This window comes from Leptosomus discolor, unplaced genomic scaffold (genome assembly GCF_034619465.1).
Source record: "Leptosomus discolor isolate bLepDis1 unplaced genomic scaffold, bLepDis1.hap2 HAP2_SCAFFOLD_82, whole genome shotgun sequence".
Classification (NCBI taxonomy): Eukaryota; Metazoa; Chordata; class Aves; order Leptosomiformes; family Leptosomidae; genus Leptosomus; species Leptosomus discolor.
Genome location: NW_028237936.1, coordinates 249,455 through 265,807, shown reverse-complemented (window position 1 = coordinate 265,807; position 16,353 = coordinate 249,455). Strand labels below are relative to the sequence as shown.

The following is a 16,353-nucleotide window of genomic DNA, read 5'->3' as shown; positions in this document are numbered from 1 at the left end:
TTCCCAACAGAGGAAAGACCTTCCTCTGGTGAGATGAGAACATCTTCTCTCTATTTTAGCGGTGAGCCCTCCGACTTAGACGCTACCTGCAAGGAGCTCGTCTCTGTGCTTGGCTTGCCGCTGCACTTACGAGTGTCTCTGAGTTAATGATGTTGATTCTCATCATCGTCATCCCCCCGTCACCAAACCAGAGGGGTTGTGGTGTGGGTTGGTGTGAGGCGTAGCTGTGCTGGCTTGGTTCAGATACCAGTCCTGCCATAGATGAAGCCCTTGCAGTGCTGGTCTCCCAGGGTTCTCCTTACTGAGTGACACCAGCCATAAAAGCGAGTGTCTCTGGGGCTCACCTTCAGCTCCAGCAGCAGGTGAGCCTGGGAGAAGCTCTGATCCAGCAAAGCAGCCGTGTTCAGGAGGATGGGTAGGATAAGGGTAAGCCTGTATTAATCCCCGCCTAAAACTCGGGGAGGGACTTGCTTAAAGCAAGCATTTCAGCACTTGCAGTGCCAGCTGAAGCTTGTTTCCCTGGGAGGGTATCACTAGGGCTGCTTCAGATTGTGATTTCCAGGACAGGCAGCACAAGTCACAGCTGGGTTGCAGCAGGAAATCTGGTGGTTCAGACCAGAGGAGGGGAGTTGCTGCAGCCTTTGTTTTCCAATGGATATGGTTATTCTCACTAAGGAGTGGGCTATGCCCGGGGAGAAGGGCTGGATAAGCCAAGTAAATGTTGGTGCAGGAATAAGTAAGTGCAAGTGATTTGTGAGCTGGTTTACACTGGGAAATCGAGAGGGCTTCAGGCATCAGTGCGGAATGACGGTGGATCAGACTTCAGCAGTGTGCTGTAGGTGTCCGGGTGGACCTTCTTGAGAAGCAGCACAATTTGGACCTTATGACAGCAAAGCCTAGATTTGGCTGGCCCTGGAGGTCCCCTCCCACCTTTCCTCACTTTGGATGTTCCCAGCCTCCCCAGGTTGAGGGAAGTCCATGGAGATGATCTAATGGTTCTGTCGACAGCCTCAGGGTCGATGGATGAAGTGCAGAACCAGCTGGGGTTACAGCAAACCCAGATTTCTGGTGGTCTCTCAGGGTTGTTTTCTGTTTGTCGTTCTGAAGGGAGCTGGAGCAGCTGGCTTGAGAGCTTGAGGAAAAGCACCGGCAGGAGCTAGAACGCTTGAAGGAGGAAGAAGAGCTGAAGCAGAAGTTTAGGCAGGGGACGAGAGAGCTTGGAAAAGACAAAGATAAAGCTTCAGGGAAGAAAAGCCGGCCTGGAGTCAGGCAGGTAGGTGGCTGTGTTTATAGATGAGTAAAAGCCCTGGGGACCTTCCAGCTGAGCTGTGCCATTCCCGGGAAGCCAGCAGCCACAAGCAGTGCTGGGGATGAGTACCTGGCCCTGAGGAACATGTGGGGCTGTACTGGGAAACAACAGCTGGTGCTTGATCACGCTGCTGCTTCACCCAGGGTGTTTTCCCATGGCTTTGTTGGTAGAGCTGCTCTTCTAGGATCATGCTGCCTTTGAGTCATGGCTTCACGTAACTCCATCCATTCACTGTGAAGCTCTAGATAGTTTTAGGCCAGCATTTCTGCCCACTCTGCATGTGACTTACACCACTGAGACACGATCAGTCTGGGATGTGGTGTCTTTTCCTCCAGGTCTGGCAGGAGATCCCACCAGGCCTTAGGTGTTTGTTAGCAGCCAGACTTCCCAAAGTGTCAGGGATGCTCAGCACACCAGAAATGAGCCCAGAGGGACTGCACAGGAGTAGGGATGTGTCTTAAGCTCCCTGTTTGGGTTGGGAAGCTGTTCTGTTTCTCAGCTGGTTTGCAGGACTCCTCATCAGCCTGATGCTGGAGGGTTTGGTTTCGGTTGAGCTAAACTGGGTACCAGCTGCGTTCTGAATTGGGATTTGTAGAGAACCTAGCACAGATCCTGGATGAGGCTTGGGGTGCTATTGCAAAGATCATCACTGTCCTACTGCAGCTACCCCATGGTGTTCCCCAAGGAATAACACTGGGTCCAGTCTTATTCAACATACTCATCAACGCCCTGGCTGAAGGGAAGCAGTGCACCCTCAGCCAGTTTGCTGACGATACAAACTGGGAGGAGTGGCTGACACGCCAGAGGGCTGTGCTGCCGTTAAGTGAGACCTGGACAAGCTGGAGAGCTGGACAGAGAGGAGCCTCGGGAGGTTCAACAAGGGCAAGTGTAGGGTTCTGCACTTGGGGAGGAATAACCCCCTGCACCAGTAGAGGCTGGGAGTCGACCTGCTGGAGGGCAGCTCTGTGGAGAAGACCGGGGAGTTGTAGACAAGAAGTTGGCCATGAGCCAGCCATGTGCCCTTGTGGGTGCATTAAGAGGAGTGTGGCCAGCAGGTCGAGGGAGAGTCTCTTGCCCCTCTACTCTGCCCTGGTGAGGCCACATCTGGAGTGCTGTGTCCAGTTCCGGGGTACCCAGTTGAAGAGGCACTACTGGAGAGAGTCCAGCAGAGGGCTACTAAGATGCTTAGGGGGCTGAGAGACCTGGGGCTCTTTAGCCTGCAGAAGACTGAGAGCGGACCTTATCAATACTTGTAAGTACCTAAAGGGCAGGTGTCAAGAGGATGGGGCCAGGCTTTTCTCAGTGACAGGACAAGGGGCAACGGGCACAAACTGGAGCACTGGAAGTTCCGCTTGAACATGAGGAAAAAATTCTTTACTCTGAGGGTGGCAGAGCCCTGGAACAGGCTGCCCAGAGGGATTGTGGAGTCTCCTTCCCTGGAGATATTCAAAACCCACCTGGACACGGTCCCGTGCAACCTGCTCTGGGTGAACTTGCTTTAGCAGGGGGTTGGACTAGATGATCTCCAGAGGGCCCTTTCAACCCCTTCCACTCTGTGATTCTATGGTTTGTGTCAGTGCTTTGAAATGCTCACTGCTTTTTTCCTGCTTCTCCTGCCCAGAGTGTGAACGCGTCTGCCAGCAGCACCAGGGTGTCCACCAGCAACCGTCTGGATGCCACCAAGGGGGTAGACAGGAAGGGATCTGTAAAGGAGGACTCAGACTCTGCAGGTGACAAGGAAGATACGAAAAAGCAGAGCAAGGTTCCCCTGATGGAGGCCTGCCCAGCAGCGGTTGTGCAACCCTCAGACCCAGAATAGGGGGAAACCAAAGATGAGGCTCAGAGTGACAGTGAGAAGAACTTGACCCTGAGGTTTGAGATGTATGAGGCATCGCAGAAGGATGTCGCGCGCATTTTGTCATCCTGGGACAGGGTTCAGGGTATCCTGCTGTCCCCTCTGAGTCGAGAGGAAGTGCGGCACCAAGCAGAAGACCAGCGCCAGCGTTTATCCTGCCACAGGAACTGGAAGAGCAGAGAGAAGGAGTGGCTGGAGAAGGAGCGGCTGAAGAAACTCAAGGCTCTTGAGGACACCAAGTTATCTCCGCTGGAAGGGGAAGGTGCAGCAGAAGGGTCAGCCAGAGGCCAGGGTGTCAGAGTGTCCTGCTTGGACATCCAGGTGCTGAGCTCAGCAAATGTCACTAAGACGATCTTGGAGAGCGGCAAGCTGCCGGCAGCAGAGCAGGTAAAGCCCTGTGAGGCTCAGATGCTGAGCCTGCCGTGGTCTGGGCCCTAGTGCATTGTGTCCCACCAGGTGACAATGGCACAGAGCCTTGTCCAGGCCACTGGTGATGTTCCATGACAGCTCCACAGCAGTCACGTGGCTGTGGAGGTTCTCACTGTCCCTCAGATGGGTGGAAAGAGGGAGTGCTCTCTATTCAAGCACCCTGTCTGTTCAGAGAGTTTCCCAGTCTGTAAACCATTAAAGATGGTCCCAGGGCAGGGCAGCTCATGGTCACGGTTTCCTTCAGCTGAGTCACTCAGAGGAGAGATTTCTCTCTGTAGGTCCTGGCACTGCTCTGGAGCCTGCCCACCCCTCTGGGCAAAAAAAAAAGCACCGCGCTCCATAGAAATAAAAAAAAAACATGACCAAAAGTTTAGTGTCTTTAAGGAAGTGTGAGGATGAAGGTGGTGGAAGTATAAAAAGGGTTTTCTCTTACGCTTTTAGATCCTGGATGACCTGGGACTGGGTCCCTCAGGGCCTCCCATTCCACCTACCACTTTTTACTCTGTGATCCACTACCCGGAGAAGCGGATGGCCCCTGCAGCCGGAGAAGCCCTCAAGCACTTCATCTTTGTTGTGCCCAGAGGTGTCCCTGCGGAAGAAGAAAGGAAGGATCCAGAAAGTCTTGTGGATGCCCCCGTTGTGCCTGCAGTGAAGGTGCCAGGGCGGGGGCCAGGCTGGATGGGGGGCAGATGGGGTGGAAAAGGATTAGTGTGGAGGAGCAGTGAAGACATGATGGGGCTCCATGTCTGCAGGCAACCCTTGTGTCTGTCCAAAAGAGACAGGGCAGTTCTGTAAGATGAGAGAAAAAAAACCCAACACCTAAACCCCTCAACTTCCCGTGAGGAGAGGGTGCTGGGCAAGGAGGGGTCCTGGGCAGGGAGAGGTGTCATAGGCAAAACAAAGTCTGATAAGGAAGACCAAGTCCACGGGCAGATGTGGTGGGGTATTTAGTCTCTCTCCTGTTGAACCAAGCTGCAGCTTTCTTTCCAGGGTAGGAATGTCTCGGGGCAGGTATCAGTCTCACCTCTCTCCCTTTTCTCTCTCCCTCGGTGCAAAGATGCCGGAGGAGCAGGTCACACCAACGAGGGGCCGATGGAGGAAGCAGAAAGCCGCGGGCAGCCAGGAGGCTGCGAGGGAGAAGCAGAGCTCTGGCCAGGGCAGGAGAGGTCTCCAGTGGCCAGAAACAGGAGCACCCACACCTTCCCCCAAGGCGTACCAAAGCGGTGTGGACACGCTCCCATCCCTGGAGAGGTCCGTCAGGTGAGCTGTGAGGGAGGAGGTGATCCCTCTGCTTTACGGCCGTCTTGCCAAATGAGGTCCAGTGTCCCCAGCTCTGCAGGGACCCTCTGCCAGTCCCTCCATGGGATGGCCAGTCCATGACCCTCCTCCTTGCTCATTTGCTCTTTAGCAATGTCTGAAACCTCCTTTTTAATTGCCAGGCTGAGCAGCTGCCAGTAGATAGTGCCTGCCCGCGGCGAGGTGGAACTGACGGTCCACTTCAGCTCCACGGTGACGGGCCAGTTTGATTAGACCCTGCATTTTGAGATCTTGGGGACAAGGCGCCTGTACCAGCTGCACTGCAGGGGCACCTGCCTATATCCCACCATCAGCCAGGACCTGCGGTAAGGCTGGCCTGAGGGAGCCTCCCACGCTGCTCCCCCCTGAACTCAGAGCCAGGGCTGCCCCTTGTACCCCAGTGACCTTCTGGCTTGGGCAGAGCGCGCTGCCTGAGCCGCCCAGCATCTCTTCCTGTGCTTAGAGCTGGGAACCGGTGTTGGTACCTCAGCACCCATAAGGGTTATGGCTTTCTGACCAGGTTTTCTACTTAGAGCAGCTCACGACTCCTCATTCCTCATTTTCTCTGCCCAGGCTGGTGTTTCCTTGCTGGAGGAAGAGCAAGGCAGATGATGACATCATCTTCAAGCAGTATGTCATGAACACGGGCGTCTTCCACTTTGGACCACTGCTGTGTGGGGAGTCAAGAGACCGGTACGTGTTTCCTGCACTGAGTGAGCATGCTGATGCGCTGCCTGCCCAGAGTGAGATGTTGGGATGGGCTCTCCAGAGCCTTGTGCTTTCGTGGACACGCTTGGGGACACGCTGCCCTGGTGGCACAATTCAGGGCAGGCCCAGGCAGAGACCTGGGAGATACATGAGGCTGAAGGACCATGGATGTGTGAACTTGAGCAGATAGCAGGCACATGAGTCTTGGAGGACCCGGGGAGAGATGGAGCTGATCTTGCTGCCTGGTGGGTGCCTTGGTGGCCACAGCCACATGCTGCTTCCGGCCTGAAGGTGACTTGGGGCAGCTTGTGTCCCACCCCACCACGTCTCAGCTTCACTACCTGTGAAATGAACTTTGTGGGGCTTCTTTAAAGTGCTTTGAGCTCTAGGGGTAGACTGAATTATTCTGCTGATGGCTTTGTAAGTTGCTCATTAATCTGTAATATTAGTAAGACTTTGTGATTTGACCTGCCAATATGAGTGTGGGCAAGGGGGAAACCTGCAGAGGAATAAAAATGGGAATTGCATTTTCCTGCTGGATAAAACCTGCCTAAAAAATTTGTCATAGTAGCTGCTGGCATAATTCTGGTTTTAACATCACTTTTTGGGGTTTTTTAATATCAGAAATGAAGTTCTTGTCTCCCTGGGAGCTCTGGAGAACTAATGGTATTTTGACAATCCAAGGAGATTAAATCAAAACAGTTTAAAAACCAAAAGAGGATCTTTAGCCAGGGTGATGAGTGGTCTAGGATTTCTGTTTGGTTTTTTAACCCTTTAACTCCAAATTCTGTTCCACACCTGAGAGAAGGGACATTTGTTAAATTTAGCATTCCTCTTGGGAATGAATCCCTTCTGTTTCCTTCCCTCAGACTTTGAGCTAATCCATAAAATATGAGGCAGTGTCATGACTTTCGAAAGAGAGAAGCTTAGCTATTTTTGAAACCTCTTTTCAAAAGCATTTCTTTATACCCTGCAGGGAAGGAAGCCCAACAAAGAAGGGGGAAGAACCCATGTGCTTGGCGTACTTTTATTTTTCCAGGCGCCTTTGAATTTATATTTTGTAAGACGCTCTTTAAGGGGCCTGTGCATCGTCACTCTCCTGGGATGGAGGCACCAAGTATAGGGGCGGGCATCAAAGTGATGCAGGGATGAAGACCCGTACCCCGGAACGTGCCCCTGGAAGGGATCCTTTTTCTTAGCCTGCTTGTTAGATCGTGGCCTTCCAGCGCAGGCTCTCGCTGCCTGGACACGGGGCTTTCCTCGATGTGTGATAAAGGCAACGGTCTCCTCTGCAGCTTTTTCCCCTTTTATGGAAAGGTACAAGGCGCTGCACTCTCCCAGCAACTGCAAGAAGCTGACCATCCTCAACGTCACCCCCTTCGAAGCAGCAGTGCGTTTCTTCTTTGAGTGGGATCACAAAGCGGGCACGTTCCTTTTAGACCCCCCCAGCATGAGGGTGAAACCTAATGAGCATCAGGTAGGAGACGGGCAGGTAGGGCAGGCACCAGCAGAAGTGCCCAGGAGCCGTTCTCCCTGCTCACCGAATGTTCTTCTGGTGTTTGTTTTGCAGGGACGGGGCTAGCAGCTGAGTGTTTGGGCGTACCCCACTTCGGCCGGCCTCGTGGAAGACAACCTCATCTGCTGCGTTCAGGAGAACCCCGAGCCAGTGGTCTTCTGCCTGTGCTGCCAGGGGGTGCAGGTGGAGCTGGGGGTCAGCCCCAAGCAGGTGCATTTCAACAAGCTGCTTCTGCACAGGTCAGTCATCCCGTGGTCCCTCTGCTGGGGACAAGAGCTGTCGGCAAGCTCCTCCTCAGCGGCCGCTCAGGTTGGGGGTTGGGCTAGCGCCTCTTTCTCCCAGTGGTTCCCAGTCTCTTGCTCACCATTCCTTGCTGGCTTGGATATCCCGTGACAGCCACCAGCTCTGTAGCCCCCCGGCGATCCTGTGTGATGAGCGTCCCGATGCATTTGCATCTTGTCTGCTGGCTCAGAGAGCAATCCAGTTGCTCCTCCTTATCTCCCGTCTGTCGGATACACTTCTAACACCAAGCTCTCCCCCAAGGACCTCACCTCTCAGGCCTGTGGCAAAGAGAAAACACTTAACTGCAGTTTCAGATGCGTGGATAGGGCTGCTCCAAGTTGCATTTGGTGGCAAGGCTAGCATGACCGTCACACGACTGGTGCTGCCTGTCTTTGTGTCTCTGCAGGAGGGACAGCAAGACCCCGGTCCTGAGAAACAGCACCCCACTGCCCGTGGCCTGGCGGCTCGGTGGGCTGGAAAACCTTGGAGAGGACTTCTCTGTGTCACAAGACAAGGGCACCGTTAGTCCCTGCACAGAGTTTGTGGTGTATCTGTATTTCAAGGCCACGAAGGCTCTCAGCGTTAAGAAGATGATCCAACTAGAGGTGAGAGGGACTGTGCCCTCCCTGGCAGAGCAGGGCAGTGACCAGCCCTGTGCTCTTAGGGATGGAGTCTGTGCTTGAAGGTTACCCTGCAAAGAGGGCAAAAGGATGAGCCTTCATGAGATTCCTTTCTACCCCCGTTGCCAGGGGGTCCAGGCCCATAGCAGCAGGGGACTCACTGAAGGGTAAAGTTTTGGAAACTCAGTGACAACTCAGGTGCTCCTATAGCTGAGCTTCATGGGGCAAGTATGCTGTGGAGTCAGGAAGAGGTGTACCTGACGGCCACAAGGGTGCTCTGCCCCCAGCTGCTGCTGCCTCTGGGTTCGCCAGAACACACAGCGCATCCCTGAGCATCCACGTCGCCCCAGATGACCAGGTGCAGCCTCTGCGGGGCTTACCCTGCGTTATGAGGCTGCGTCCCGAGCCCGTACTACAAGCGCCTTGCTGCTGTGCGTGGTTGAATTGGTTGTCCAGACTTGGGCGTGCTCCCTGCACCCATCCTGGGGTCCATCTGGGGCTCTTAACACAGAGCAGCAAACTCTCACCCTGGGGTTTGGTTCGCTGTGGTTCAGGGGCTGCCTTTCAGTGGGGATGCTGGGTGATTAAGAGGAGAGGGGTGGTTGTCAATGCCACCTGCTCTGGGACACCTCGCCCTTCTTGTGGTCGTTTTGACATCGCTGTGCCTCCCAGGATGCTTTGGCAGCAGGTTCCCCGCTGTAGGAGTGCGGAGTTGGGCTGACAGTGTTTCTTACTGCAGCAGAATCACGCTGGGTCAGCCCGTGAGATGAACAGGTTAGCAAAGCCTGGGAGTCCGCAAATGCTTGTGAAGCAGGGGAGGCCATGGTGGAAGCAGCCAGCAGAGACAAGAACTTGTATGTGGTCTACCAAAAGCATTTAGGAGAATGGTCTAAGCAGTGTTTGTTTCTTGCTGCCTCCAGGTTTCAGATGCAGAAAACGTCCCGGGGGTTTGTTCAGGTTGAAAATATCCAGATCGTTGCGGAGGCTTATGATGTTGCTCTGAGCATCGACATTCCTCAAGGTCAGTGGATGCCTCCAAAACAAATTGCTGTGGCAGGTGGGCAGCCAAAGCGCTTGGGACGGGACGGGACGGGATGGCATGCAAGCGTGGCGTGGATACATAAAGCACACGTCCTGCAAGCTGCAGGGAGTAAAGCACTGTCAGGGCACAGCCAGCCCTGCATCTGTCACCTCTGAAGTGTGGAACTTCCTGTGCAGATTTATTTGGGGGCTTTGAAACAACAGTGATGTCAACCAGCAGTAGGCAGCTCCTGAAGGCTCAGCACGGCAATAAAGTTGTTGGATCTGTGCTTGGAAGCAAGGAGATGGAAGCCAAGCTCCTTAGCTGCTAAACTCTGTGGATATTCTCCGAGTAAGGAGAGAAGGGGCAGCAAAGTAGCCAGAGAAAACTTCCGAGAACGGAAACTTGCTGAGAAGGGTTTTGTGCCGCCTGAGATCTCCAAATATGTATCTTGTCACTCGGTGTAGTCTGCAGCAGCTCACAAATATTCACCGTTTCTTACCTCGCTCTGTGGGTTTTCTGCAGGTACAGATGGCAGGGTGGAGTTTGGAGTCGTTAAGGTCCTGGATGATGTGAAGCAAGTGCTGACTCTGAAGAACAAAGGGAAGTACGACATTGCATACAGGTGGGTCCAGCTGCCTGGTCTGTGAACGCGTGGTGCCACCATCTGCCCAGGCCTGCGTTCTCCTTCTGTCCATGGCTGGAGGCTGTTGCTGTGCTGACTGCCTCATGGTCTGGGTCAATACAAAACCTGGGCTCTCGAACCTCAGATGTTTTGATAGAGAATCCAGCTGCACACCAGCATTTCTTCGCAGCTCAGCGGGAACCAGGAGGAGAGACTCTGACATTTAAGCCACTCACTGCTGAGATTCATTGCCTTTCTTTGAGGGTCAGCTCTTATCTCTTTATGAGACTCTTTAAAGGAGAGAATGAAAAAATTTGGTGTTCAGGTTAGCTTGCAATGCTCGGGATTGTCCGCACTCTGTGTCAAGATGTGGGATTCCCCAAGCAGAGCTGGACTCTTTCTCTTTTTATTTTTTCTTATGGTCCTGTGCAAAGTGCTGGCTGTGCTGGTGCCACCTGTACTTTTAACTGCAGACATCTTCGTTCCTTCCCTTTCTTCCCAGTTTTGGGCTGGAAACTGCAGATACCAACATACCCGACTTGGCATTGCACTTCACTATCCAGCCGTGGAAGGGTGTGCTGACTGCCTCCGGGCGCCCTGTGCAGGTCCAGCTGCTCTTCCACCCCAAGATGGAAATGAATGTTGAGGACAAACCCATCCTGCACTTCCAGGTGAGCTGTCTGGGCCAGGCAGTGTTAGCACACCATGGCTTGGGAGTGTAAGCAGGGTATGTCTTCTGGAAGGAAGGCTCTAGCTGGGGAATCCTCTCTCATACATATACAACAAGGTCTTTCAGAAACCATTTGTGACACTTCCTAAGTGGAGCTGAAAATCTGGCTCTGGGGAAGGCTGGTGGGGGCTTGAGGTGGCATCGGGGGACAGAGAGAGAGGCTGGCCTCTGTCCTATTGACCAACCCCTCCTCCGGTTGCAGGTGGTTGAGCCCAGCCTCTGTGAAGGAGGCGAGACCATCGCCGTCATCCCAGTGAGGGTGTCAGCGAAAGCTGTGTTCAGCAAGTACAGCATTTACCCTGCCTCGCTCATCAGCTTCGGTGCCATGACGCACGATACCAGGAAAACCTGCACCTTCACGCTGGAGAACAAAGGCATCCTGGACTTCAAATTCTTTATCTACAAAGCAGACCAGGATGCAGCTCTGTTGCCAAGGAAGAGGTGAGAGAAGACCTGCACCATCCTTCCTGCCTGAGATGGCACCACAGCATGGCTGGTGTGTGACAGGCAGCCAGGACACCTGGGTGGTTGTCCATTGGTGTCACTGGCTTGTGAACAGGGAGCAGAAAAATGCCTCTGCATCCCCGTGTGTAGGACAAAGCCGGTGATGCAGCCGGTCTGTTGATAAGCTACAGCCATAGGTTGATGCAGGCAGCCCTCTGGAAGCAGGAGGACTTTCCTCCATGGGGAGGAAGGCCAGCTTTGGCCTTGGAGAAAGGCAGGGGAGCTCAGCATGACGGATGTTTCTGCTTTCTCCTCTCAGTTCACGTCAGATGACAACTGCCCACTCCCACGAGAGCGAAAATGTAAAGGAAATGACTCCCTCAGTCAAGCAAAGCAAGCCGTCGCTGCGGAAGGACGCAAACCCCTTCATGCAGGTGGGCGGCTCCTGCTCCCCAACACGTGCTGCTGCAGGTGGTGTGGGAGGATGCCGCTGTGCCCAGGATCACCACGGGATGGGATGTGGTCTTGCGCGACGGAGGTCCATCATCTCCCAGCAGAGGCAGGAGCTGCTCAGTCCCACTGACAGTCCCACGCTTTGGCTCAGACCTGGAGTTGTGGGGTCAAGAGAGGGGGGCAGGTCCTGTGTTTGGTAGCTGCTAACCCAAATAGGTCTGTGGGTACCACAGATGCAGAACATCCCTGTTTGAACTCCCAGTCTGTAGATGTCAGATGATCTTGCTTGTTCTTCTTCCCAGCCCCCTTGATCTTCTTCCATCATTTCTCACAGTTATTTCTGCTCTCCTGTTTAACCCCTGGAGGTTTAAGGATCCCAGCTACCTCCTTCAGCCTTTCCACGCAAACTCTTCTCTGTGCCACTCGGGACAAGCCTACACCTCCTGCCATCTTGTTCATGTCATCCTGGGGCTGCCTCTGGGCTGGGGAGTCATCCCTCCCTGCCCTGGGGCCAGCGCCTTGGGCCCAGCTGAGGGCCAGGGAGTGGCATACTCCTTGCTGGGGATGCCAAAGGTGAGACTGTGAGACATCAGCCTCTCCTGGGACTCTTTCTGCAGGCTCACGTCACTCTAGGCATGTTTACGGTGTCTCCTGGCTTTGGCTCCATCCCTCCTGGGGGCCAGCAGATGATCGCGGTGGATTGCTACCCAGAGCTGCTGGGGACGTTTAAGGAGCACCTGTCCATCGATATCAGCAACAGAGACCCCAAGGACAATCCCCTTAGCATCCCCTATGCCCTGTTGGCCGAGTCCTGTCTCCCAGGTACATCCTGTCCAGAGGTTCCCATGGCCAGCCCTGCTGATGATCAGCACCTAAACTTGCTGCTTGGATAGAGAGGCACCCTGACCCCGAAGTCCTCTCTTAAAAACCTCAAAGGTTCCAGTCCTTTTCAAGCCCAGCAGTGGGAAGAGGCTGGGAGGGATGCATGGAAAGAGGAAAGGAAAGCAATACCCTTTAAGACTGAGGGCAACCGAGCGCCAGCCTCACAGCCACCTCCCCCACCCAGGGTTGGGTTTTGCAGTGACCTGGGCTGAAAGGGCTTATCAAGCCTTCTGAGAGGCCAGTGGGGTCAGCAGGAAGGCTTCTCCATCCTCAGCCCTCCCTCTGGTCTGCTCGCAGCATTCGTGGTTGACAACATAGAGTCCATCTTTGAGGAGCATCGAATCTGCAGCAACATCAACCTCTGCCAGGTCCTGCAGACAGTTCAGGACAAGGGCGTGTTCATCACAGATGAGAACAAGTTTGTCTTCACCAATGTTCTGGTTGGGCACCGGGCCACAGCCCGCTTCAAGATCCGCAATGTGGGCAAAGTCACCTGTCACGTGGTCCTCTTAATCAAACCCATCCGTGGCAAGGTAAGAACAAGAGGCCGAGGTGACTGCTGCCAAAGGCTGTGTGGGAGCCAGCCTTGTTCCCCAGATTTGTTGCTTCGTCTTGCCCGGACCCGTCCAGCTCAGTGCAGGTCAAGCTACAGGGGAGAGCAGCGATGCTGGGGTGACAGTTGGGTTGAATTCAGCATATCTCAAGCGAGGTTTTGGCTCACGCCTCTGGGTCCGGTGGGAGACCTGAACCCTTCTGAACATCTCTTGGAAGCACACTCAGAGCGGGGCTTTTGCTGGACTGATGTGCCGGGGCTCAAAGCAGATGATTTCCTCAGGCTCCCTGGTGTTTTCCTTCTCTTTAAAGGCCATTTCTAGGTTATTTGCAGGGTTTTCCGTGCAGTCCCCACCTCCCTGCCCAGCGCTCAAAGCAAGCTTCTGCACTCCTGGGCTTTATGGCAGCTCCCTGTGCAAGGTCAGCACCACTCTGGAGTCTCCCCCTGAGATGGAAGGAGCCTGTCCAGGGAAGCAGCAGGGAAGACATGCTGTCTGGGGCTGTTCCCCATGATGCATGTATGAGCAAGACTGCATCACGTTGAAGGGTGTTTCTCCCTAACGCCTCTCTGTGGGTTCCCCCGAGCTTAACAGTCGCATCAGTGGTGTTTTCAAGGTGGATCCCGTTCGGATGTGCGTGCCCAGCCACTCCCACGCCTTCGCTACGGTGACCTTCACTCCGCAAACGATGCAGAACTACCAGTGCACCTTTGAGGCTTCCCTTGATGTCCAGGCAAGGTAAGTCACCCCGGGAGATCTTGGGGGGGACCTTTCTGATAGCTGCCTCTCCTCTAGAATCATGTAGACCTCTCGTTAACGCTCTCTTAGTAGCCCTAGGGAGGGTACTTGACATTAGATAGTATAGGAAGCTTTAACCCCTAGGCATAGCAGAGCAGAAAAGTGAAGAGTCATAATTTAGCCTATATGAGTAATGGCGAGGACAGGCAGCCAACTGGAAGTTACTGGATCATAAAAAAAAGGGAGATGTGCAACAGCTGAGCTGGGGCTTTCCAAGGGCAAAGGGTCAGGTGAAGCAGTTTCTGTGCCAGCAAGTCAGTGTGCGTTATTTCCTCCTTGTCCCTGTGCTCCTGTGTGATACCTGGGGTACAGGAAGATCTTTTCTGTTAAAGGAGTGATCAGACCCCTTTGAGAGGAGCCCAGTTCCTCTGTCCTGGGACCTGTGTTTGTACCGGGGCTCTGACCTGCTCTTCCCCAACCCTTTGGTCACTGACTTGGGCCAAGATAAGTCAGTCTGCTGCCCTAATAGGCAATTCATTTTTTTAGTCTCCTTGGAAATAACCTTTACTGACGGTGTTCTTTATTTGCTTTTCCCTTCCTGCTTTTCTGCTGTTTTCGTGCTGTGCTTGTGCTTTTTGCATGTGTCTCATATCACCGCAGCCAGTGAATTTGCCATGTCTCATCTGTTGCGTCATTATTCACCTGCTGCACTGCATGTTTCTATTAAGTTAAATGATTTTTAGCTGTTTTTCTGGAAGATTTCAGAGCAACTTCCTCTTGTGCATGGCCCTGACCTGACTGAGGGGAGAGGTGTGAGGGGGAGTTGTGTCGTGGGGTACGGGAGCACCAGCCAGGGAGACCGCAGCGAGTGGCCCTTGCTTCGTTGCTTGCCGAGTGGGGAAGGGGTTAGTGCCAGCCATAGTGGTTTCTCCTCTGTCTTCTGCAGCCCTGCAGCAATTAAAGCACAAAGCCTGACCTTCGATGTCAGTGGAGAGGGGAATCTGCCTCGGGTGACGGTCCTGCGCCCGGTCCTTCACAATAAGAGAGGGAACCCTCTGCTGCTCTTCAAGAAGCTGTTGCTGGGCGCTTCAGAAAACCTCCCTCTGGTCCTTCGCAACGGTGGCATCGTACCTGTCCAGGTGAGGACCTGCTGCGGAATGCTCTCGTCTGGGCACAAGTGCTTGTGCCATGGAGGAAAGGTCCCAGAAAACATGGCAGACCTGGGAACAGGTCTCAGAAATTCAGTTTAAGCAAATGACTGACTTCTACTTTCCAGAAAGGGAATTCCTCTTGGAAATGTGATTTTCTGACTGGTCTAGCCTTTATTGGTTAAAGACAACACAGGGAAGTTGGTGGGGTATTTTTCTCCCTGTCTCCTCATGTTTTGGTTCTCATGTGGGCCTGTGTGGTGTCCTAGTTAGATTAGATTGTATTTGATCTCATTTTACTACATCTTTGTTAAACTCAGTTGTGGTTTAATTACATTCTGCTAGTTACTTTTAGTACTTTCTGTCCTGTTTGGTTATATTTTAATTGTATCCCAGTGCCTCTGAACACTTTTTTTTTCCTGTTTGATTTCACTTAAACCTCGTGCCAAAAGCTGTGTTGGAAGCAGGGCAGCGTGCCGGGTTCCCCGTGCTGGAGCAGCAGCGGTGCGGTGTCAGTCCCTGTGCCATCCTGTACCCGCACCAGTGTGGTCATGCTCTGTGTTCCCTTTTTTCAGTTGATGATAGACCTGTTGGATGAAGGGGGAGTTTTCTTCTTGAAAGCCAGGCCCACCACACACTGCATTTACCAAGCTGTGGGCGTGAAGGAGGACTCTCCTGGCAAAGGTAAAGTCATTAACCATGAAGTGTGGTCATCCATGCAGGGAAATGTGTGTCCTGCTCTTGGCGTGGCCAAGCAGCAGCCAAGTGTCAGACATAGTTTCTGTCCTGGGGCTCTCTGTACCCCTAGTTTTGCACGTGGACTTTTACAAGATTTTCTCCTAGCAAGTTGTAGGAAGCTTTTCTGTTCTTCTGGACACGGTGGGTTGAGTTGTGGGGCCTATCACCACTTCAGCAGACTGTCTGAGGTCTTCGCTGCATGTGGGAAGTTACCAGCCTGAACAGAGGCAGCCTTTGAGCCCACAGCAAGCCAACAGAAGCCAGAACCACTCTGACTCAGCTTTGCGTATGGCAGGAGCTGGCTGGATGCAGTTTGAGTGAGAGCTGGGTGTTAACCTGAGGTTAAGACACTTCAGCAGTGAAATGCGTGGTGGTGTCACAGTCTCGTGACCATAGGAGGAGGGTCTGGATCTGTGGGTGGGAGAACGTCCGCTTAGAGGCAGCTGGGTTTCAACCTTTTATTCCTCTTACACCCCATGGCAGTATTTCCTCTGCACACTGTATCACTTGTCTCTGATTTCCGTTGCTGTGCAGAGAGGAAGCCTCACACTGCTTGCCTGGTCCTGCATCACGGGAAATTAGCGGAGTTTGACGAGCTTTTCAAACCCACCGTGGCCCAGCGTGTGGAAGGGAAGGTCCACCTGTCAGTGGTGGACAACCCCTACGAAGAGACCGACATTCAGCTCGTGGGTGAAGGCTACAAGGATGACTTCACGCTAGATAACATCCATGGACTAGTGGCAGACAGCAAGGAGGAGAACACAGAGGGCAATCTGGAGGAAGATATAATTGAGGGTAAGAGAGGAGAGACTGCCAAGATGGAGCAAGGAATAGGAAAATCCACATTTCTGCTCACTTTGTGGCAGTGCAGGTGTGGTCTAGACTTAGTGGACAGATCCCGTTGCCTTTTGTAGCCTGCAGAGCAGCCACGCAAGGGAAGAGCACAAGGGAAGAGCCTCTGTCAAGGGAGAAGCTTGCAGGCTAGCAGGGAAGGGTCCGAGATCCCAG

At 53.5% G+C, this 16,353-nt stretch overlaps 1 pseudogene; it reads left to right on the top strand.

The window, feature by feature from the left end:
* Positions 1 to 16,353, top strand: part of LOC147412343 (axonemal central pair apparatus protein HYDIN-like) — a 65,006-nt pseudogene that overhangs the window by 32,390 nt on the left and 16,263 nt on the right.